At 42.1% G+C, this 22,684-nt stretch overlaps 1 non-coding gene across 50 annotated transcripts; it reads right to left on the bottom strand.

Annotated features, from left to right (window-relative positions):
* Positions 1–402: 402 nt before the first annotated feature.
* Positions 403–22,295, bottom strand: LOC123138417 (uncharacterized). 50 transcript variants are annotated; one of them, XR_006469118.1, is made up of 29 exons: positions 21,921–22,294; positions 21,403–21,836; positions 20,252–20,403; positions 18,838–19,166; positions 18,590–18,719; positions 17,790–17,941; positions 16,378–16,705; positions 16,100–16,229; positions 15,296–15,446; positions 14,619–14,754; positions 14,097–14,244; positions 12,976–13,365; positions 11,911–11,968; positions 10,969–11,080; positions 10,707–10,831; positions 10,524–10,633; positions 9,647–9,886; positions 9,250–9,363; positions 8,443–8,561; positions 7,919–7,979; positions 6,940–7,122; positions 6,813–6,860; positions 5,872–6,117; positions 5,247–5,349; positions 4,576–4,796; positions 2,744–2,825; positions 1,770–1,953; positions 1,555–1,674; positions 403–786 (listed from the first exon to the last, which is right to left on the bottom strand). It is a non-coding gene; the product is annotated as an uncharacterized protein (transcript). The 50 variants fall into 50 exon arrangements; XR_006469128.1 differs by having other exon boundaries at positions 14,153–14,244; XR_006469122.1 differs by having other exon boundaries at positions 14,097–14,229.
* Positions 22,296–22,684: the final 389 nt, after the last annotated feature.

Here is a 22,684-nt window from a genome sequence, read left to right as displayed (position 1 = left end):
CTCTGTCATTTCATTTGACTTCAAATTCTAACAAAAAAAGAAAGGCGCTAGAGCTTGTGTTCATTTTCAATCGAATCGATGCATTGCGCAAACCAGAAACAACATTCATTCAACAAACAGGCAGCCAATCTGTTTGGTATTAAAAAAAGGTACTTCTTGACATCGACCAGCTACATTATGTCCAATACAATCAAAAGTTAATGACAATGCTGCTACCAGCAAGTTTGTGGCTCTGAAAATTAACCAGACCATCACATTTTTTCAACATGACAGTATTATCCCTATTGCTACAGGGGCAACTGAAGCAAAGATGAACTTAAATTTTATGAAACACGAGGATGATTAGCTCTTGAGTATTCACGACACAAAAACATAGAGGGTGATGATCCATCGGTACATACATTGGATAAAAAAAAGATCATACTGATATTCTGGTTCTCATTCGAAAACCAAACATCACGTTGTTTGAAACTCAGACCATGCCATGACAAAGCAATGATTTTGCGACTTCCCAAATGCACCTCTCGTCTACCATAGAGAAGCATGACATTGCTTTTCAAAGAGACATCGGTTGGATACAACATGAGCACCCGGCAAAATGAGGCGAACAGCGTCCCATTCACATGTAAAAATCAAAATATAAAGCAAAACCACCAGACTTCCCATAGAGCTCCAAGCTCCATTGACCCCTCTTCTTGCCCCGCTTCGCCCTCCGGAAGAATAGCCCGATGGGTGTGGGTGCACCATCTCCAGCAAAGATCTTTTCTTCTCGCCGTCCTCACCATCCTGGGCAAAGAGCAAGAGAGGACAAGGGGTTATCACAAGAAAGCAACCTACAAAGGACAATCCTATCACGTCCAAGAAGCACATCAGCAAAACACATTGGAATAGGTCGAGTATGCCGCAAGTTCTTATCAGCCACCTCGGGAAATTTAACATAGCTAGCTTAGCAGCATCTGTTAGCAAGAGTTTTTACAAACATAGCACCTTAACTACAGTTTCCTTGTCATATTTCACTTTCAGGCAATTCTCAGAAATAGTACTTAGGCTCTAAGATTATGGACAAACAGAAATTGTACAAACAAAATGAAAAGAACATGCAACAACAATCAGATGCTAACTCGTATTGACATGGATCCTGGTATGGTTGGCAAATGCACTCTTACTTGACGGACAACATGCAGCTGTCAAAGCACACACTAACATGACAACTAGATAAATGTGCTTGCTTATCAAAAGACATGGACCGGCAGTTTACATCACAATGGCCTAAAAACAGTTTGCTATGTTGGCACGAGGTGCCAAGCGAGAACAAGGGCCACTACAACAATTATGGTCTGCTGCTTTACTTCATGTCCGTATTACACTGGAACTGGGTTACTTGAGTGGTCGTTTCGTATCCCTTGAAGATGGACAAATTTATCTGAATGGTCATACTGGCATGGGTTGCTAAAGGAGCTATAGTCGTGCAACCAGTAAAAACCGAGATGGCCAAATAATGACATGCAGCAACATTGCACCAGATCATATGGCCTGAGTTACTAAAGGACTCACCTGGATCTACTTGGACGTCAAAGACTCGGGAGAAGAGTCAGTCACCGCCATCTTCTCATCCAGATCATCTATTTGCTTCTTCAGCCTCGAACCATGGTTAGGCAACCTCGAAACTAGTATCTGCAACAATTGGTTCTTCTCAGCAAGTTATATTATAGACAGGCAAAAAATATGCATCATCCCAGAAACAAATGGAATCGGGATCCAATACATACTGAAGATTGCAGCAAAGAGGATCCACTCTTCACTCAAAATTGGGATTTTTCTAGACTACCCAGATAGATCATCACAACAATCTGTCCTCGAGCCGCACGAGTTCACTTCCTGGTGCACACCATACGTCGGCGTCCTGGCCCTGGGCGACAAGCACAATCATGCTTGCATCTCGTAGAAACTGTCCTGGCAAAACATCAAATAACCGCAACTCAGTTTTTGCATGTTGATTAACATTCACATATATTTGACTTGCCAGGAAGAAATCTTGCAATGACAAGCTAAAAACAAAAGAGTGGGGAAAGACACTCGGTATGTATGGAATGAGAATTTTCTTTGAGAGATCCTACATATCATTGCTCACTGGAAGGACTAGGCTGCCTGCGAACTAGTTCGCGAGTTCATCGCTGAAAAAATACAAATAACCTAGCATCATCATGTGTCCTATTGCTTCACTTGTCAAAACTTAAGGAACACTGCTACATAGACAATGCACCATTGGCAAGTCTAAACAGCAGCAATCAGTTGGATTCAGCAAAACATCGTCCTAGATGAATTGTTCCTTGTATATCAAGACTAATGCTTTACCTCAAATTCGGAACAAACCATGCACCAGTACTAACAAAAGAAGCTAAGCTACCATCTAGTATAATCTGAATCTATGTGGGAATCTCAGAAACACCCATAGAATATCTATGATTAAAATTATTTAGCAAGCCCACAAAAACAAAGATGATAAAACCCATAACAGGGCAAGACCATTCACAAAGTGAAGTCATGATCATTAACCGAGAGCATATCACGAAGCTTGAACATGCAAACAGTAACAATACTATTGGTGTAAGGAAATGGCTAGAGAGTCTACCATCACATAATAAACCATGGCTCATGACCGGCACAAAGAGCAGCCATAGCTCCAGGGCCAGGTCTCAGAGCAACCGGGAGAGGGGTGGACAGAGCAAAACCATGAACTTACCAGCACAGTTGTAGACAAGGCCGTATACCACCGCCAACACCATCGCACCCCAGGAGTCCCACACGGACGAGTTCACGGGCTTCTGCGTCGGGTTGCAAAACACACAACATCAGAGTCATATCACCAGCAAAAGTGCCAAATCGTAAAGAAATCCAAACATCAAGACAACCAAAAGGGGTCACAAGTCAACACAATACAAAATTTGCAGACAATAGCAGACTGTAGAAAACCAGATGCAATATAAAGTGAGAGATATGCTATTGCCATTCAGATGTGAAGTCAAGGCGATATACTCCAGCACACAAACACAGCAACCACAAATGGGTTCTGATTATGCAACCAAGTGCCATCTCTCACCATAACAAGATGATGTTGTCTTTGTAGATGCCAAAGACTTATATGTGTCTTCTAAAAGATACTACCACTAGAGCAAGCAATAGTTTTCATACCTTAGACTGCCTGCTGTTTTAAGTTTTAACAGACGGTTTCTTAACACAAACTAAGGAATCGATAGTTGACAATCCAATGATCCGACACAATTACATTCTACAAATAAGGAAGGAGATATAATGGTTAACATCCTCAATTTTCAATGTCACATTTAGCATTGCGTCAGTTCCCAAAAGCGGATGCATATATCTAATCTGGACGCGCAACCGTAAGTCAAAATCATCTTTTATAAAAACACAACACTAAAATCTAACTGCAACCAGTAAATAAGCCCCTACCTAATTGCTACCTCATTCCATAACGTCTTATATTTTGGAATGGACGTAGTAGAATCAAACACACAAGCATAGCCCACAAATGCGGTCTGATTACACCACTAAGTGCGTTAGTATGGCCAAAAGCAAGAAGTGTGATTCTGGCCATTTTCAACATCTCGTGCATATATTCTACTGATATGAGCACAATATGTCTATGTCTCTCACCATAACCAGATGCTGTTGTTTTTGTAGAAACAAAAGACTTATCTGTGTCTTCTAAAAGATATACTACCACCAGACACCAAAGAGAGTGGTAGTTTCTGTAGGCGAGACCACCTGGCTGGTTTTTTAGCAAACGGTTCCTTAATGCAGACCAAGGAACTGTTAGTCCACAATGCAACGGTCTGACACAGTTACAAAGTTCTAATCTGGACACAAGAGTAAGTCAAAATCATCCTATTTATGACACAATAGTAAATTATAACTAGAACCACAAATGGGCTCTTGGTTACACAACCAAGTGCCTTAATATGGCAGAAAGTGAGAAGTGTGATTCTAGTCATTTTAAACATCTTATGTATATCCTACTTATATGAGAATCATTATGTCTATAACTCTCAACACAGCCAGGCGTTGTTGTTTCTGTACAAACCATAGAGTTATTTATATTTTAAAAGATACCAACAGTACATTAACCGGTATTTTCTGTAGCTGAGACTGATTATTGTTTAACAAATGTGTTTCTAGACGCAAACCAAGATACCATCAGTACAAGAGTGATTGTTTCTGTAGCTGAGACCAACCGTTGGTAAACAAACGGGCTACTTAACGCAAACCAATGAACTGTTAGCTCAAAATCCAATGATCTGACATGATTACAAACATGGGTCTTCTCTAAGTATTTCAACTAAACTGCAATCAGGTTTTCTAGTGCAAGAATGCAAACCAAGGAACATTAAGTTCAACATTGCATGATCTGACACAGTTACAAGCATGGCTGTGTTATAAGCATTTCAACTCAATTTTAGTACTGATGGGATGACAAATTCACCAAGGATATACCACACAATATTGGCAGGGATCAACCAAGTAAATGGGATCGAGCAGAGAGGCGGAAGAGGTCACCTTGCGCCACAGGGGGGACTTCCTGGTGCTGATGTTGAGCACCTTGGTGGGCATCCTGACAGGGCCCATCACCAACAGCTGCATGGCCTTGGCTTCTTCATTACCACTACTAGTAACTGATGATCGCCTCAACTTCTGCCTGGTGATCTGCTTGCCACTTCCATGGGCACTGACATCTTCATCATCGATCTCGACGGAACCAGACTGTCAATGCCAAGAATCTGAAGCACAACAACAATTTTAACACATCAAAAATCCCATGTAAAACAAGTCAAGAGCAGTAAATAAATGACTACTTGTAAATCTGGCAAGACAAGTTGATCAGTGAAATGATCATATCACTATCTTCACTGCACACAGGACTGCACATGAGAATGGGTCAAGTATGCCATGCTACTTAGCAGCAACACAAAACACAGCACTGACACTCGGTAAAAGATTAAGTTGAGAATACTAGCATGGCCAAGAATTGCATAACCATGATCAATGATTGCTATATCATGCCACTTCAGCAAAAACATAAGACCTAGAACCATCTCAAAATAAACAAACGTACAAACGTATACCAAGACCAAGTAAATCAGCTCTGTTCTTATAAAAACTGAAAAATACTCCTTAGAAATTGACTAAACATGCCAATTCATTAAAACAAAAGTCATGCCAGTTTATACCGATAAACTGAAACCATGATGATGGACAGCGAGGAAATCAACTCAATGGAAAAATGAACAGTAGGGGCTTTTCCTTTTTCTTCACCTTCTCTCTCTGGTCCTTCTGTACAGCAAAATGCATTGCATAGATCAGAAACTAGAGCAACTTCACAAACTCAATGTGTTATAGAGTAGAAAATCTCACACCAAGTGCAGGCTGACGCTACTACCAGGGAACAGCATACTTTTCTCAAACCAAAAAGGAAAGGAAACCAGAGTAACCCCATATGTTGTACGTAAGCTAGCGAAAATAAGGACATGCAGTCACACACACACAAGTGCTGCCAGCTGGTAGCATCGAAAACTGAGAGTACGATGAAGCACTTCAGTATGATCATGAAAACAAGCTATCAAAGACCATGATATGAAAGCCAAGCTATCACCGTAACAACTTGAGCTATCAAAAGTTGTAAAACAAACCGCATTTTCTTGAATAGTGACAGGACATCTCAAACCAACAAACAACAACAGCATGTTATAGAACTATCAAAGACAAAGATGCAAAACAGGAGGTTGCTTCTTACTGGACAAGATTATTGGCAGCATGATACAGAAAAAACAAGAAAAACTATGTTCCGTGAATTACCTGAAGGAAGCGCTCAAGATGGGAGATGGAGTGTTCAGGACCTTGCCATCATAGCGATGAGACAGTAGACCAACAAGGCCAGTTTGGCGGAGCCATTTGGTCGCTACACTACTCAGAAACTGGTCGAATATCACTTGTGCACCATTGGAGAAATCACCAAACTGAGCTTCCCAGAATACTGGCGAATTCAGTTTCTCCATGGAGTAGCCCAATTCAAATCAAAGAATAGCAAATTCAGAAAGTGAACTGCAAAAGGAACATCCGTGTCCTCAAAAGTCTTTCTTATTCGAATTGAAACTTGTTACAGGTAAAACAAGAGATATCTAAAAGCAACATATAACTGGAATAATCTAAGTTTGCATATGAAAGTTCACAAGTTAACTAACAAAGTTAAGTTGGCAGTTAAAGGCATCAAGTAAAATTAGAGCTTATATTGTTGTGAAGAATGTATACTTATATGATTCATTTCTAAAAATAAGGGAAAGTATAGACTACTGTAACTACTGGTAAGCTGAACAATTATATTCCAAAACAGAGATGTGCCAAACAAACCTACAGAACCAGAGAAACAAGAATGACCATATAAGCTGCCAATTTGAACAAGTGCAAATGATATTACAACAGTTAGTTGGTGGTGAGGCTGGGTTGTTCATCTCCGGCCTCAGAAACTAGGGGATTTGATTCGGCGGTGGATACCAATGACACGGAAGCATTCATAGCAGACTGATTGAAAACACAATCAGTCTCTCTCTCTCTCTGGAAACTGACAACTAAAACTACTCTCTCTCTCTCTCTCTCTCTGGAAACTGACAACTAAAACTACTCTCTCTCTCTCTCTTTCTCTCTCTCTCTCTTTCACACACACACAACACTAATACTGACAAAACTCAAATAAAGGAACCATGGACGGAACAGGGCAAGTGAAGGGGAAGAGCACTCACCGTTGTAGTTGTAGTAGGCCTCTGCCGCTGGTCCCTTTGTGCTCTTACCTGCGTGTGGAAGGAAACCACATCAGGGAAAGGGAACAAGAGCAAATCAAGAAGGGAGAGGAGAAGAGGGCTAGGGGACCTTGACAGGCTCCATGGCGGCGGCATGAGCAGGGCATGGTCGGAGGAGCACGGAGCAGCCACACGTACTCTCATCTCCTGACGCAAAATAGTAGGGCCACGTCGTTGCACAGCAGGAGCACGCAGAGGGGAGGCTCCTTTCCCAGCCATCTCGAAGCATTTGATCCATAGGTGCAAAAAATGGCTGCAAAAGGTTAAACATTTGGTCAGTATCGAATCCAACATCGTAACTCCATTCGTAGTTAGATATACTACAGCTAGCACTTCAAATGTCGGAGTGCTAAATTTGTCCTAAACTTGCCTAGTGAAGAGTATCATATTCCCAGAGTGGCATTTCTTTGCAGCTTCAAGAGAAAGGTCAACCGCTTTTTTCTTTTTCCTTTTTGAAAAAGAAAGAGAAAGCTCAACCTGGAAGAAGAAAATATACTTGCCAGAAGTCAGAACAAACCTGACCTCCTCATGGACTTATTAAGAAGGGATTATGCACCTAAATTGCTATAGTAGCCTTCCTGGGGGGGGGGGGGGGGGGGGGTTGTTCTTCCTTTTTTCAGTTTGTAAAGACCATGGTTTCTAGAAATTAAAATCAGAGGGAGTCGCCCTCTATTTTCGAAAAGAAGAAACGTGTCTTCCTAGATTAGAGGAGGGAAAAGAAACTTGTTTTATCATTGATTATTATTTTTGAGAGGCCGATTTGTATCGGACCGCATCATTTTGTCAAGCCTAGTGGCAAACAGGTCCAACTGGACCTCCTGGTTCTTCCAGAATGAAATTCATCACACGCCGCATACAAAATGCCTTATTTCAGATTAACACATGAATGTTAATATGCTCTATCTGACCAATCAATAGCTTCCACCCACTGATTGCAAAGCTACAAATACATCAGCGGGGGAGAGTATATGCGTAGGTTCCAAATTTATAATGAATTGGAACCGTTGTATTATGACCTTGACAATAATGAAAAATGTGTAGGCTCCTACCGGCAAATTTGTGATGGTTTCTTCTCCTGCTTGCTACCACCACTCCCGATTACTTCGTTTCCTGAAGATAAGAGAAAATAAAATGAGGAGAAAATGGAAACATTATATAGCATGAACAAACTGTCGACAAAAGCAAGAGATGTCATTGTTGTATGAGAGGGATTGATGTTTCATGGTCAAATCCTTCCTCCAAGAGTAGCAGCAATAGTGATGTTCAATTAAAGATCAAGGAGACAACTCCAGAAAATAGTTGGCAAGAAACCAATCAAGGTCAAAAGCCTATGTGCGTGTTAACATACTCTGATATAGCAATGTCACTAGCTGTAGTTAACAAACACCCTTGGAAAACCTCTCCCATATATAACTTTATCTGATCAGTATTGTATTGCAATGGAAACAGTAAGTAGAACAAAGCATGGCAATGAAAACAGTAAGTAATAAGAGATATAACAGGATAAGCACCCCGAGGAACAAATCATAGAGCGTATAGCAAAGGGGCCGGTCGAACAGATCAGTGAAAGCACCTTCGGAAACCGGCATATTCTTGAGGTTGCCGCTAGAAAGCAAATTGGTGAGAAGGTTGTTGGCTTTGTCAAACAAGTTCCTCTTAGGCTTGGTTTTGTCAACTCCAGGATCCTGGCACCTACATAAACACCAAAGGTAAGGGGCTAGGCACAAACTATACTCTGCAAAAGTCAAACCTGGTGATTTGTCAGGCACCAGCACTACCATGTTTCACATAAAGGAAACCACCAAGCATTGTATCTTATCAATTAATTGGTCAACCAACAGAGAGCTGATAGATCACTAGTGAGTAAAGAAGGAAGAATGGGCAGAGTTAAGCTGCCTGTGTGCTCATCATGGGCAGCTACAAAATTGAATTGCCAATTGTTTCTACTACAATTATATATTCTTTTTAGCTACATAGTTTCCTCTAACAGCCAAAAGGCTTGTTATTGTATCCTTTGTATTAGTCACTACATGCAAATGCACGTACTGGATTACTAGTACTTCCATGACAATGCGACAGCTTAGAATAAAATATAGAGTCTACATTTATAACAGCTTTAGGTGCATTATCTGTTGAAACTCAGGTGGGTGATTCGTCCTCGTAGGATTTTAAAAAAAAGAACTATCTGTTTAAAGCATGCACCATTTGACCTTACATGCCCAGTAAATGAGAGAATTTTTGTGAGTCTATTGAGAAGACCAAAATCAGTGTGCTTGAAGAGCATGTGAACTGTTGTTATGCCTATGAATAATGTAATTCCCCTCGCAAAAGAAAGATGAATAAAATGTAAATTATGTCAGGTGGAAGGGCTTGAGTTTACATGTGCTATCTGGAAGAGAGGGGCTCCAGCGGTGGATTCATCGCGCAAACAAGGAGCTGAATTGGCAGGACATGAAGACATCCTCTTCGACGAGTCATCTTGCATGGAAAATCTCTGGTCACCAATGGAAGGAAAATAAAGGTCACAATCGGTGACTAGTAAATATAACAAAAAAGATAGCTGCTTGTTAGTTTGGGCATTCCCTCTGCATTGACGAATGTAAATAAATCGTAACTACATGCTGACTGTGCCCAGAAGGGTGTCAATTGCTGAATCAATAAAGTATGATCTACACTTTTGTCTCTTGAAATCATCTAATCATGCATTATCTAATCTTGATAGTAGATGCAGTGATTGATCGAATCCATGAGCGTGTGGGAGAGGAGAGGAAACGAACAAGCTATGTCGTGAGGCACCGGAGTGAGAGCCAACATCAATGATTGAGAAATGATTGAGAGACGGGGAATCAAGGTACTTCATGAGCTCCTGGTGATAAACCTCCTCCTAGGCTTGTTCGTCGTCGACCGCCCCCAATCGCTCTGCCGTCGCCGCGGTTGATCTTTGGACCTAGGTTCTGGTTCTTCCACTCCATCGCTATGTGGGTGTGGCCATCCATCTCAACATGGAATCGCTCGACCTGCACTCACACAGGGGAGCTAGGCAACATCATTCAAGGTGCATTAGGTGATAAATAAAATTCAGCGAGGTGAGTGATGTCCGTTTTTTTTGAACAGATATGCAGAAACACTATCAATAACACGGGCAGAGAAAAAGAGCCAATAGATGTACGTAATGTAGTTTGTTGGTCTCACACACGTCTTGAGCACAAACACAAAGGATCAAGAAATGCATTCGACTTCAAGAAACAACACGATCTTATCGAGCAGAAAGCTGATTACAAAACTGAAAGCATCTCCATGCCTCGGGGTAAACAACAAGTGGTATATAACATCAAAAGGTTCGGTTGAAGCGACCAGCACAGTCATTCACAAAGTTGTTGAACGCCAAAATGGAGCAGTATGCACCTTCAATAACGTTTTGTTTATAGGAATCCACCTTCGGTGACTAGTAAATATAATTAAAAAACATAGCAGCTCTAACTGAAACATCTATTTCCATGAGAACTGTTGGTTTGGGCATCCCCTCTACATTGACAAACATTAATAAACCGTAACTGCATGCTGACTGCCCAGAAAGACATCAAGTCCCGAATCAATCAAGTATGATCAACACTTTTTATCTCTTGAAACCATCTAATCAAGTATCATGCTTACCTGCACTGGAGTCGGAGATGGAACAGCCGCGAAAGCGCAGGGGAAGCCACGCAGGGAGGCTTCATCACAACAACATGAACATGACTCATTCGTCACAGCAACGATCACCTCTGCAAGACCAACAATCACACAAATGAAGAAAGAACCAACTTTGGACAAACAATAACATGACCAACCAATAACCTCAAGCTGCGAGATGGCTTCCTGCAGAGCAAGGAGCTGCTCGACAGTGAAAATGGTGCTTGGTCCATAGCATGAAAATGGTGGAGCCAGCAAGAAAGCCAGGGAAAAAGTACCATATCAAGCCTCTGCGGAAATCATACAAATAAAAAGAATCACAACAATTATCTTTAAAGGGATAGGGAGAAAACTTGTTTTGATAATAAGAAAGAAAAATCATCAGTTTTATCATTAGGTATGGTCAGTCCTGGGCCATGAATTTTACCTGTGAACTACGTAGAGGAAACAGAGCAAGAAAACATATGGCTTGGCTGGGTAGTCCCACTCAGCCAAAAAGACAAGCCTTTTGCCTATTTCAATCAAAGGAACAACAGTTCCTGCATGTTGAGATGGAACCAATAAAACATCAGCAATCCTGACTCAAATATATTACACAAGCATGTGAAATGCTCAATGATCAGTTCTTTCTCTTTAGATCATCCAGCAAGAAAATGAGGTAGGAAATACAACCAAATCATCAACTTTTGCACCACCAATTCTAATCACAGATGCAGTAGACCAATGACAATTCTAGTCATCACTATGGTTATAGATGGAACCACATCTATCTGAACATACATAAAAAAATCTACACTTGGAACCATGACTCCAAAAGACACCAAACAATTTAGACAATCTATGATGCATGCTTGAGGGAATCAACAAGGAGCAATGCTTACTTCTCATGCTTGCACGTTCACTATAGACAGCTGATGCACCATACCAAAACTGTAATTTAACTTCAATGCTCACTTCTCAAAATTTGCAGTTTCAGCCTAAAAATAGTGGTTACTTTCATTCTCATGCTACATGATAGAAAACATCCATGATTCATCCCAAAAAAGGAAAAAACATTCCACAATTATCATGCATCTCTATAACAACACAACAGCTTAATCTTCACTGACTTCCATTCCTACAGATATATTTTATTTGTCAACAAGTCAGTTTGTGTTGTTACTATTAAAATGAGTAGTACAAGAACTATTTGGGTAGTTCATTAATAATGAATCCGGGAGATATCACTTTGGTTTCGATATGAATTATGTATTGAATTCGCAGAAATCAGTGATCTTTCTTCATTTGGCATGAACTTGGTATGCGTAATAAAGACGAGGAAAACATACTGAACACACTGATTCGAGCCAGATGAAGAAAGAAAAGATACTGATTTCATGATGAAGACACTTCAAAGCCCGAGTTTCCGCTCCCTCGTTTATTGACTTCTGTAGTTGGGGAAACAAAGAGAAATCAAATCCATCATTGGACAGCCAAACAACCCCCTTTTGGAGAGCATGCAGACTTAACACTCTGCCATAATGTACATTAGTTCATATCCATCATTGAAGGATGACATTTGACAATTGACAACTCATTCAAGAAAGCATATCCTTTTTCCTTAAAGAGCATCGCGCTGTAGAATTTAATGGCCGACAACTGACAATTGACAAACTCATAAGCCATCAACCCCTAACGTAAAATGCTAAAAGTCACCATGGCTTGATGGCTAGCACACACAAAAATGAGCTGATGCTATTCATTAGCAAAAGCATGTCATACTGATCCTTGGAGATCAAAGAAAATAGAACAATCCTTACTGAGAAAAGAAAACAAAACGAGTGTCTCAACTACTATAGTAAGTGTGGTTTTTGTAGAGAACAAGCATATGCTATGGTTTTTGTAGAGGGCAAGATGGTGTGGATCCTGTGCTGCACTTGGTTTAACAAGTTTAACCTACCACTCAACCAAGCAAAGTCCAACTAATTCAGGAGTTAGACCCAAATGTGTCAAACACATCGGTAGTCAAAACCTGTAACAACCTATATTCATGGTGCTTGTTTATTTGTGTTAGGTCTCACATGTAAGTAAAAGTACTTTTGTTTATGTATGTCTCTTGGAAGGTTGCTAGTTCACATGTGCCTGGAAGAGGATTACATAGTTACATTGTAACTAGTCTACTCCATCTATTTAAAATCTCAATGAGCAAGCATGGAAACAGTGTAACAGAAAAATTACCAGCAAGAAATAAAGCTACAAGCACCAGAAATGGATAGGTCCCAGCTTTGTTGTTGGCTGATATATTATTCTGTTAACAATCCCAGTTGATTACCATCACAAGACGAGAAATTTCTATATCTATAAGATGCCAAGTCTTCAATAGTTATGCATCAGCACATCTGAGACCATAGTAAACTACTTGTGCCTAAATTTACAAGCAACAGAAGAGAAACACCTTCGATGGTTGTAGCCAAGGCTGAACCACGCCGCCCCCAGTAATTTTGAGGTGGAGACAAGACCTCAGCCACCAGCCAAACTGGCAGCGGAGGCGTCACCTCGCCAAGGACGTCGCCGGCGTCCCTAGTGGCGGCTATGGTTAGCCACGCGCAGTGCTGGTGGGTCGCGCAACAAGGTGCTTCGTCGTCAACCACAAGCACCGGCGTCCCTGGTGGCGGCTATGGTTAGCCACATGCAGCGCCGATGAAGCGAGCAGGCTTGGTCGTCCACCACAAGCACCTTCGTCACGGTCGCCGCCCGCCACACAAATAAGAGCACAAGCGCAGTAGAGGACGAGCTAGAGGTAGCCCATGCTTGGTTGCGGCCAGCTCGAGGCCTTGACAAGGACCTGCGCGATGAAACCGGCCGGATCAGGAAAGAAAGCAAATTGTGAGCAGCAGCAGTGCAACATCCAAATTGAATTCAATATAATCAAACCAGGCCAGCGAAGATCATGGCTTACAATTAAGTTCATTGGGAAGTCGAGTAATGTCTTGACAATCAAGAATATGCTAACTAAGATATTTCGCAGAATACGTAGGATCATATGTACATATCCAAAACATAGGCTGCACTACAGCCATGTACAGAGGTGAGTTTTTATGTGAGGTAAATCCTGAACTCACTCGGTCCGTACATCATTTCTACAGTAAACATTATTGTAACCATGATCTTTCAAGAAAAAATGCAGGATCGCACATACATATCCAACGCATTAGCTGCACTGTGGCCATGTACAGAAGTGAATGAATTCTGTGGGATAAATTCTGAACCACCACTCTGATTCTGGTGCAAATAATCCATCCCTTTCAAGTGGCCAATGCATGTCAGGGTGCTTTTGAGTTGAAATAAAAGCATCACAGTAGCACAAGCACTTGAAAATTGGCATTTGGCCCATACTACCATAGAAATAACATAGTGACTATAATAATGAATCATACTCAGTTCGGCAAAAATGTATTCAAGTCCATATGTAAATGTGTAGCATTTCCTATTAAATTCCAAAATGCAACTTTATGTAATTATGGAAACAAATATCAATATCTAATACATGAAATAGTAGCTACAAAATGAGTTTACATTTGCTATCCGGAAGAGGTGCTCCAGCAGTGGATAGGGTTGATTGGTATTTTTACCAGTTGGAGCTGAGATTCGCCATGCACACAAGAAGCTGAACTGGCAGGATATGAAGGCATTCTCTTTGACGAGCCATCTTGCAAGGAAAATCCTTGGTCACAAATGGAAAGAGGGTCACAATTGGGCAGCAGACAAACAGTATGCACCTTCTATAACTTTTTTATAGGAATCCAGCTTCTGTGAATAGTAAATATAACAAAAAACATAGCTGCTCTCACTGAAACATTTATTCCCATAGGAAATGTTGGTTTGGTCATTCCCTCCGCATTGAGGAATATGAATAAGTCATAACTGCATGCTGACTGTGCCCAGAAGGGCATTAATTCCTGAATCAATCAAGTATGATTGAGCATTTTGTCTCTTGAAACCATCTAATGAAGTATCATCTAATCTAATTGATAGAACCTACAGTAATGACCGAAGACAAACTATGATGCTAGGGTATGTAGTAGAATCATCACTTACAACTGATCAGAGACGGACTACTCGTGCGTTCAGATTATTTGATGGCACTAGGCGGCTGGCAATGCTGTGTTGCTAGGACAACCAGGACACCGAGGTCAAAGGCTCCCGCAGGAAGACGAAACTTGTATGTGCGCCTCTGGATTGATAGGTCGATCAGATAGCTAGTATAGATAGGACTTACATGCGACGACAGCCAGAAGATGGACACAGAGAGACCAAGGAGCGAGCGTTTCTCAGCTTTTAAGAAAGAGGCAGAGACCTCTTTTTCAGATACTACATAAAGACATTAGTTTTAGACATACTACGGTTTTTCAAACTGTAGTCTTTAATGGTGCTAAAAACATTATAGTATTTAAAACTGATATTTATTTTCAGAAACCACGGTATTCTTCAAAAACTGCAAAAATACATTGATTTCGAACACAGTCTGAACCTAACAGAGTTGTACCAAAGCTAGTGGCTTACATGCCCAGTAAATGAGAGAATAAAAGCATGCACCATTTGACGTTACATGCGCAGTAAATAAGAGAATTTCTGTGAATCTATTCAGAACACCAAAAATCAGTTTGCTTGAAGAGCATATGAAGTGTTGTTATGCCGATGAATAATATAATCTTGCCCACAAAAGGAAGATGAATAAAATGTAAATTCTGACAGGTGCAGGGGATTGAGTTTACATCTGCTATCCGGAAGAGAGGGGTTCCAGAGATGGATAGGGCTGGTTGGCTTTTCTGCCAGCTGCAGCTGAGATTCGTCGCACACACAAAAAAGCTGAACTGTCAAATATTAAGACATCCTCTTCGATTAGTCATCTTGCAAGGCAAATCTCTGGTAAACAATGGAAAGAAAATAAAGGTCACAATCGGGCAGCAGACAAATAGTATGCACCTTGTAGAACTTTTTTAAATAGGAAATGCACCTACTGTGACTAGTAAATATAACCAAAAACATAGCTGCTCTCACTGAAACAACTATTCCCATAAGCATTGGCTTGGGCATTCCCTCTGCATTGAGGGATATGAATAAACGTAATTGCATGACACTTTTGTCTATTGAAACCATGTAATGAAGTACGTATATTCTAATCTACTCCCTCCGTTCTAAATATAAGTCTTTGTAGAGATTTTAATATGAACTACATACGGATGTATATAGACATACTTTAGAGTGTAGATTCACTCATTTTGCTCCGTATGTAATCCATATTATTAAAAAGTAGGGAACCAGTCTGCTTCTTTTCTTCTTCAACAAAACAGGGAACTACTCAAGCCTGGGCAAGTAAAAAAGCACAACTTCCTATATTTCAGCCAAGAATCCCACTAGAAAACCAGAAAAATAGCCCAGCTTTCTTAATTAGGCATGGTTGCTTGTCCTGACTCGTCAACCATATACGTATATGAATTAGAAGGAGCGGCATTTCAATGATACGCCTCCTACACAGGAGCACAAGAGAGGGAGGTAGAGGTAGGAGATGTAGTCACCGGAGACGGAGTGGTTGTAGTCGCCGCCGTCGCCGGGCTCCTGGTCGTCATCTTGGTCGTTTGTGGATGCCGTCCATGGAGATATGATGGAACTGGAGTGACAGAATCCATGGAGATGACTTGTTGTTGCCTGTTGAGGTTCCTCCACTCCATGCATGGAGAAAAGAAGCGTCATCAGCAAGCACACACAAGAAAGAAGTGTCATCAGCAAGCACACACAAGAAAGAAGCAGCCTCGGAAGACTAAAACAAGCATGGGGATGGGGTGGGGGTGCTTACCCGAGCTAGGAGCTCGTCCTGCATCTCGAGTGATGTTTGCTACTGCCTGAATTGAATTGAATTGAGGTAGGCGACGTTGCAGCAGGGGAAACAGATGAAATCGAGTCGAGGTGGAGGATGAAGTAGATCAAATCGCCGCTGCTTGTCCATAGCGTCGGGGTCTCCTATGTCCGACGCTGGTTGGAGCTAGGTGGCTGCAGCAATGCCCAAATCGTCCATGGTGTTGGTGCTTCCCCACCCCAACTCGTCCCCGCGCCACACACACAAGAAGCTGAACTGGCAGGTATGAAGACGTTCTCTTCGACGAGCCATCTTGCAAGGCAAATTTCTGGTCACAAATGGAAAGAGAATAAAGGTCACAATTGGGCAGCAGACAAACAGTATGCACCTTCTATGATTTTTTTTGTTTATAGGAATCCAGCTTCTGTGACTAGTAAATATAACAAAAAACATCACTGCTCTCACTGAAACATTTATTCCCATAGGAACTGTTGGTTTGGTCATTCACTCTGCATTGAGGAATATGAACTAAGTCATAACTGCATGTGACTATGCCCAGAAGAGCATTAATTCCTGAATCAATCAAGTACGATCGAGCATTTTTGTCTCTTGAAACCATTTTATCAAGTATCATCTAATCTAATTGATAGTGCCTACAGTAATGATCGAAGACGGACCATAGATGCTAGGGTATGCAGTAGAGTCATCACTTATAATTGATCAAAGATGGAATAGTTGTGCATCCACATGGAGCAGTGGTACTAGGCGGCAGACAGTGCTATGTTGTTGTGAACAGAGCCATGCTACTACAAGCAGGACACCGAGTTCGAGGGCTACCGCAGGAAGATGAAACTTGTATGTGCGCCTCTGGATTGATAGGTCGATCAGATAGCTAGTATAGATAGGACTCACATGCAACAATGGCCAGAAGATGGACAGAGAGACCATCGAGCGAGCATTTTCTGAGTTTTTAAGAAAGACACGGAGACCTCTTCTTCAGTTACTACATAAAGACCTTAGTTTTAGAGATACTACGGTTTGTCAAACTGCAGTCTTTATTGGTGCTAAACACATTATAGTATTTAAAACTGATATTTATTTTCAAAAACCACGGTATTCTTCAAAAACTCCAAAAATACTTTGATTCCGAACACAGTCTGAACCTAACAGAGTTGTACCAAATCTAGTGGAGTTACATGCCCAGTAAATGAGAGAATATTATAGGGTTTTTTTAATCTGTTTAGAGCAAGAACCATTTGACGTTACATGCCCAGTAAACAAGATAATTTTTATGAATCTATTCAGAACACCAGAAATCAGTTTGCTTGAAGAGCATATGAAGTGTTGTTATGCCGATGAAAAGGAAGATGGATAAAATGTAAATTTTGACAGGTGCAGGGGCTTGAGTTTACATCTGCTATCCGGAAGAGAGGGACTCCGGTGATGGATAGGGTTGGTTGGTTTTTTTGCCAGCTGCAGCTGAGATTCGTCGGGCACACAAAAAAGCTAAACTGGCATAGTATGAAGACATCCTCTTCGACTAACCTTCTTGCAAGGCAAATCTCTGGTAAACAATGGAAAGAAAATAGAGGTCACAATAGGGCAGTAGACAAACAGTATGCACCATGTAGAACTTTTTTAAAGTGGAATCCACCTACTGTGACTAGTAAATAAAAAAAATAGCTGCTCTCACTCAAACAATTATTCCCATAAGCGTTGGCTTGGGCATTCCCTCTGCATTGAGGGATATGAATAAACATAATTGCATGAAACTTTTGTCTCTTGAAACCATCTAATCAAGTACGTATCATCTAATCTATTCCCTTCGTTTCTAAATGTAAGTCTTTGTAGAGATTTCAATATGAACTACACACGGATGTATATAGACATACTTTAGAGTGTAGATTCACTCATTTTGCTCCGTATGTAGTCCATATTATTAAAAAGTAGGGAACCAGTCTGCTTCTTTTCTTCTTCAACAAAACAGGCAACTACTCAAGCCTGGGCAAGTAAAAAAGCACAACTTCCTATATTTCGGCCAAGAATCCCACTAGAAAACCAGAAAAATAGCCCAGCTTTCTTAATTAGGCATGGTTGCTTGTCCTGACTCGTCAACCATATACATATATGAATTAGAAGGAGCAGCATTTCAGTGATACGCCTCCTACACAGGAGCACAAGAGAGGGAGGTAGAGGTAGGAGATGTAGTCACCGGAGACGGAGAGGTTGTAGTCGCCGCCGTCGCCGGGCTCCTGGTCGTCATCTTGGTCGTTTGTGGATGCCGTCCATGGAGATGTGATGGAACTGGAGTGACAAAATCCATGGAGATGACTTGTTGTTGCCTGTTGAGGTTCCTCCACTCCACGCATGGAGAAAAGAAGCGTCATCAGCAAGCACACACAAGAAAGAAGCAGCCTTGGAGACTAAAACAAGCATGGGGATGGGGGTGGGGGTGCTTACCCGAACTAGGAGCTCGTCCTGCATCTCGAGTGATGTTTGCTACTGCCTGAATTGAATTGAATTGAGGTAGGCGACGTTGCAGCAGGGGAAACAGATGAAATCGAGTCGAGGTGGAGGATGAAGTAGATCAAATCGCCGCTGCTTGTCCATAGCGTCGGGGTCTCCTCTGTCCCGGCGCTGGTTGGAGCTAGGTGGATGCAGCAATGCCCAAATCGTCCATGGTGTTGGTGCTTCCCCACCCCAACTCGTCACCGCGCCACACACACAAGAAGCTGAACTGGCAGGTATGAAGACGTTCTCTTCGACGAGCCATCTTGCAAGGCAAATTTCTGGTCACAAATGGAAAGAGAACAAAGGTCACAATTGGGTAGCAGACAAACAGTATGCACCTTCTATGATTTTTTTTATTTATAGGAATCCAGCTTCTGTGACTAGTAAATATAACAAAAAACATCACTGCTCTCACTGAAACATTTATTCCCATAGGAACTGTTGGTTTGGTCATTCACTCTGCATTGAGGAATATGAATTAAGTCATAATTGCATGCTGACTATGCCCAGAAGAGCATTAATTCCCGAATCAATCAAGTATGATCGAGCATTTTTGTCTCTTGAAACCATTTTATCAAGTATCATCTAATCTAATTGATAGTGCCTACAGTAATAATCGAAGACGGACCATAGATGCTAGGGTATGCAGTAGAGTTGTCACTTATAATTGATCAAAGACGTAATAGTTGTGCATCCAGATGGAGCAGTGGTACTAGGCGGCAGGCAGTGCTATGTTGTTGTGAACAGAGCCATGCTACTACAAGCAGGACACCGAGGTCGAGGGCTCCCGAGGGAAGATGAAACTTGTATGTGCGCCTCTGGATTGATAGGTCGATCAGATAGCTAGTATAGATAGGACTCACATGCAACAATGGCCAGAAGATGGACAGAGAGACCACCGAGCGAGCATTTTCTGAGTTTTTAAGAAAGACACGGAGACCTCTTCTTCAGTTACTACATAAAGACCTTAGTTTTAGAGATACTACGGTTTGTCAAACTGCAGTCTTTATTGGTGCTAAACACATTATAGTATTTAAAACTGATATTTATTTTCAGAAACCACGGTATTCTTCAAAAACTCCAAAAATACTTTGATTCCGAACACAGTCTGAACCTAACAGAGTTGTACCAAATCTAGTGGAGTTACATGCCCAGTAAATGAGAGAATATTGTAGGGTTTTTTTAATCTGTTTAGAGCAAGAACCATTTGACGTTACATGCCCAGTAAACAAGATAATTTTTGTGAATCTATTCAGAACACCAGAAATCAGTTTGCTTGAAGAGCATATGAAGTGTTGTTATGCCGATGAAAAGGAAGATGGATAAAATGTAAATTTTGACAGGTGCAGGGGCTTGAGTTTACATCTGCTATCCGGAAGAGAGGGACTCCGGTGATGGATAGGGCTGATTGGCTTTTTTGCCAGCTGCAGCTAAGATTCGTCGGGCACACAAAAAAGCTGAACTGGCATAGTATGAAGACATCCTCTTCGACTAACCATCTTGCAAGGCAAATCTCTGGTAAACAATGGAAAGAAAATAGAAGTCACAATAGGGCAGTAAACAAACAGTATGCACCATGTAGAACTTTTTTAAAGTGGAATCCACCTACTGTGACTAGTAAATAAAAAAAATAGCTGCTCTCACTCAAACAATTATTCCCATAAGCGTTGGCTTGGGCATACCCTCTGCATTGAGGGATATGAATAAACATAATTGCATGAAACTTTTGTCTTTTGAAACCATCTAATCAAGTGCGTATCATCTAATCTATTCCCTCCATTTCTAAATGTAAGTCTTTGTAGGGATTTCAATATGAACTACACACGGATGTATATAGACATACTTTAGAGTGTAGATTCACTCATTTTGCTCCGTATGTAGTCCATATTATAAAACCTCTAAAAGGACTTATATTTAGGGACGGAGGGAGTAATTGGTAGTGGCTAGAGTAATAGATCGAATCAATCCATGCACATGCACATGAGCGTGAGGAGGGATGAGACAGCCATGCTACAACCTCCATGGACGTGCGGCTCCATGGAATTTTCCTCTATTTTTCATTTCATGTAGTGTACTGCACGTACATACATGCTTGAAAACACCATGGATGAATGCTTAATTTAATCACTAATGTACTAGGTATGACTGATAATCCGTCCATCCTATCCTGCACAGCACACAGGCAGGACAAAATCGAACCAAAATCACTGGTAAACTGTGGTACTACATCGCAAATGTTTATATTGGTCGGTGAAAAGTAGGGAACCAGTCTGCTTCTTTTCTTCTTCAACAAAACAGGCAACTACTCAAGCCTGGGCAAGTAAAAAGCACAAATTGCTATATTTCGGCCAAGAATCCTACTAGAAAACCAGAAAAATAGCCCAGCTTTCTTAGGCATGGTTGCTTCTCCTGACTCGTCAACCATATGGATGAATTAGAAGGAGCAGCGTTTCAGTCATTCGCCTCCTACATAGGGGCACAAGGGAGGGAGCTAGAGGTAGGAGATGGAGTCACCGGAGACGGAGAGGTTGTAGTCGGCGCCGCCGTCGTCGGGCTCCTGGTCGTCATCTTGGTCGCTTGTGGATGCCATCCATGGAGATGACTTGGTGTTGCTTGTTGAGGTTCCTCCATGCATGGAGAAGAGAAGCGCCATCAGCAAGCCTCCAAAGATTGAAACGAGCATGGGGATGGGGATGGGGGTGCTTACCCGAGCTAGGAGCTCTTCCTGCATCTCGAGTGCTATTGCTGCTGCCTGAATTGAGTAGAGATAGGCGACGTTGCAGGGGAAGCAGATCAAATCGCGGCTGCTTGTCCATGGCGCCGGGGCCTCCTCTGTCCCGGCGGTGGTTGGAGCTAGGTGGCTGCAGCCATGATCTCTCCTCACCCAAATCGTCCATGGTGCTCGTGCTTCCCAACCCAACTCGTCCCCGCACCTCTCGTCTGATCTGCTGCTACAAAGGAAGAGATAGAGATTAGAGAGAGGAAGAGACAGATAGAAATGATCTGGAGAAGGAGGAGGAGGAGGAACTCACCAGAGTTTGAGTGGACGCCATGGTGTTTTCAAGCAGCAGCGGAGGAGGAGGAAGAAGGGGGGTGCGGTGGGAGAGGAGGTCGCCGGATGTGGGGGAGGCTGCCGCCGGCTGCGGCTGTGGGTGGGGAGGGGAATCGCGGGGAAGAGGGCGGAGGTTGGGGAAGCGCCGGTCTGGACTCGAGGGAACTCGCCCGGGGCCCTATACCGGGGCCTTCCTTTCTGGGGTGGACGTACGGGGTGGAGGCATGAGAGGGAGGTGGAAGGCGGCGGTGAGGAGATCCTTCATTCCGGCCAAGGCGGCGGCGGCGGCGGCGATGTGGGTGTGGGTGGGAATGGGAATTGGGGAGGGAGACGAGAAGATTGTGGGCTTGGGCTGCGTTGGGTGGGGTGGGAGTCAGCTTAACTAATTACTGTACCTCGTATGTCTCAAAAGAATTTAATTACCTCGTGACTAGTATCTCTCTCTCTCCATTTCTCTTTTCATTTTTCGTTTCAAAGTCTAGAATATTTCGTTGACAACAGCTGTCTCCGAGGAGCTGAGTGGAATTCTTATGCTCTCATTGGTCAATCTGGACTTCCCACGGAATGCCCCTGTCAACACGATCTCAACCGCTCTTTTTTTATAGATCCAACGGTAGACACTTCACGTCACACGAATCATATGCCTAATTAAACCTGACAAATTTTTTTAATGCTCCCAACCACTCCGGCCTAAGCCCCTTGATGGTTTATTATAAAACTAAAGAAAAACAAAGTCTAGAAAAG

Source organism: Triticum aestivum, chromosome 6B (genome assembly GCF_018294505.1).
Source record: "Triticum aestivum cultivar Chinese Spring chromosome 6B, IWGSC CS RefSeq v2.1, whole genome shotgun sequence".
In the NCBI taxonomy this organism is placed as follows: Eukaryota; Viridiplantae; Streptophyta; class Magnoliopsida; order Poales; family Poaceae; genus Triticum; species Triticum aestivum.
The sequence above is the reverse complement of the archived record's forward strand: the minus strand, read 5'-3'. Positions and strand labels throughout refer to the sequence as shown.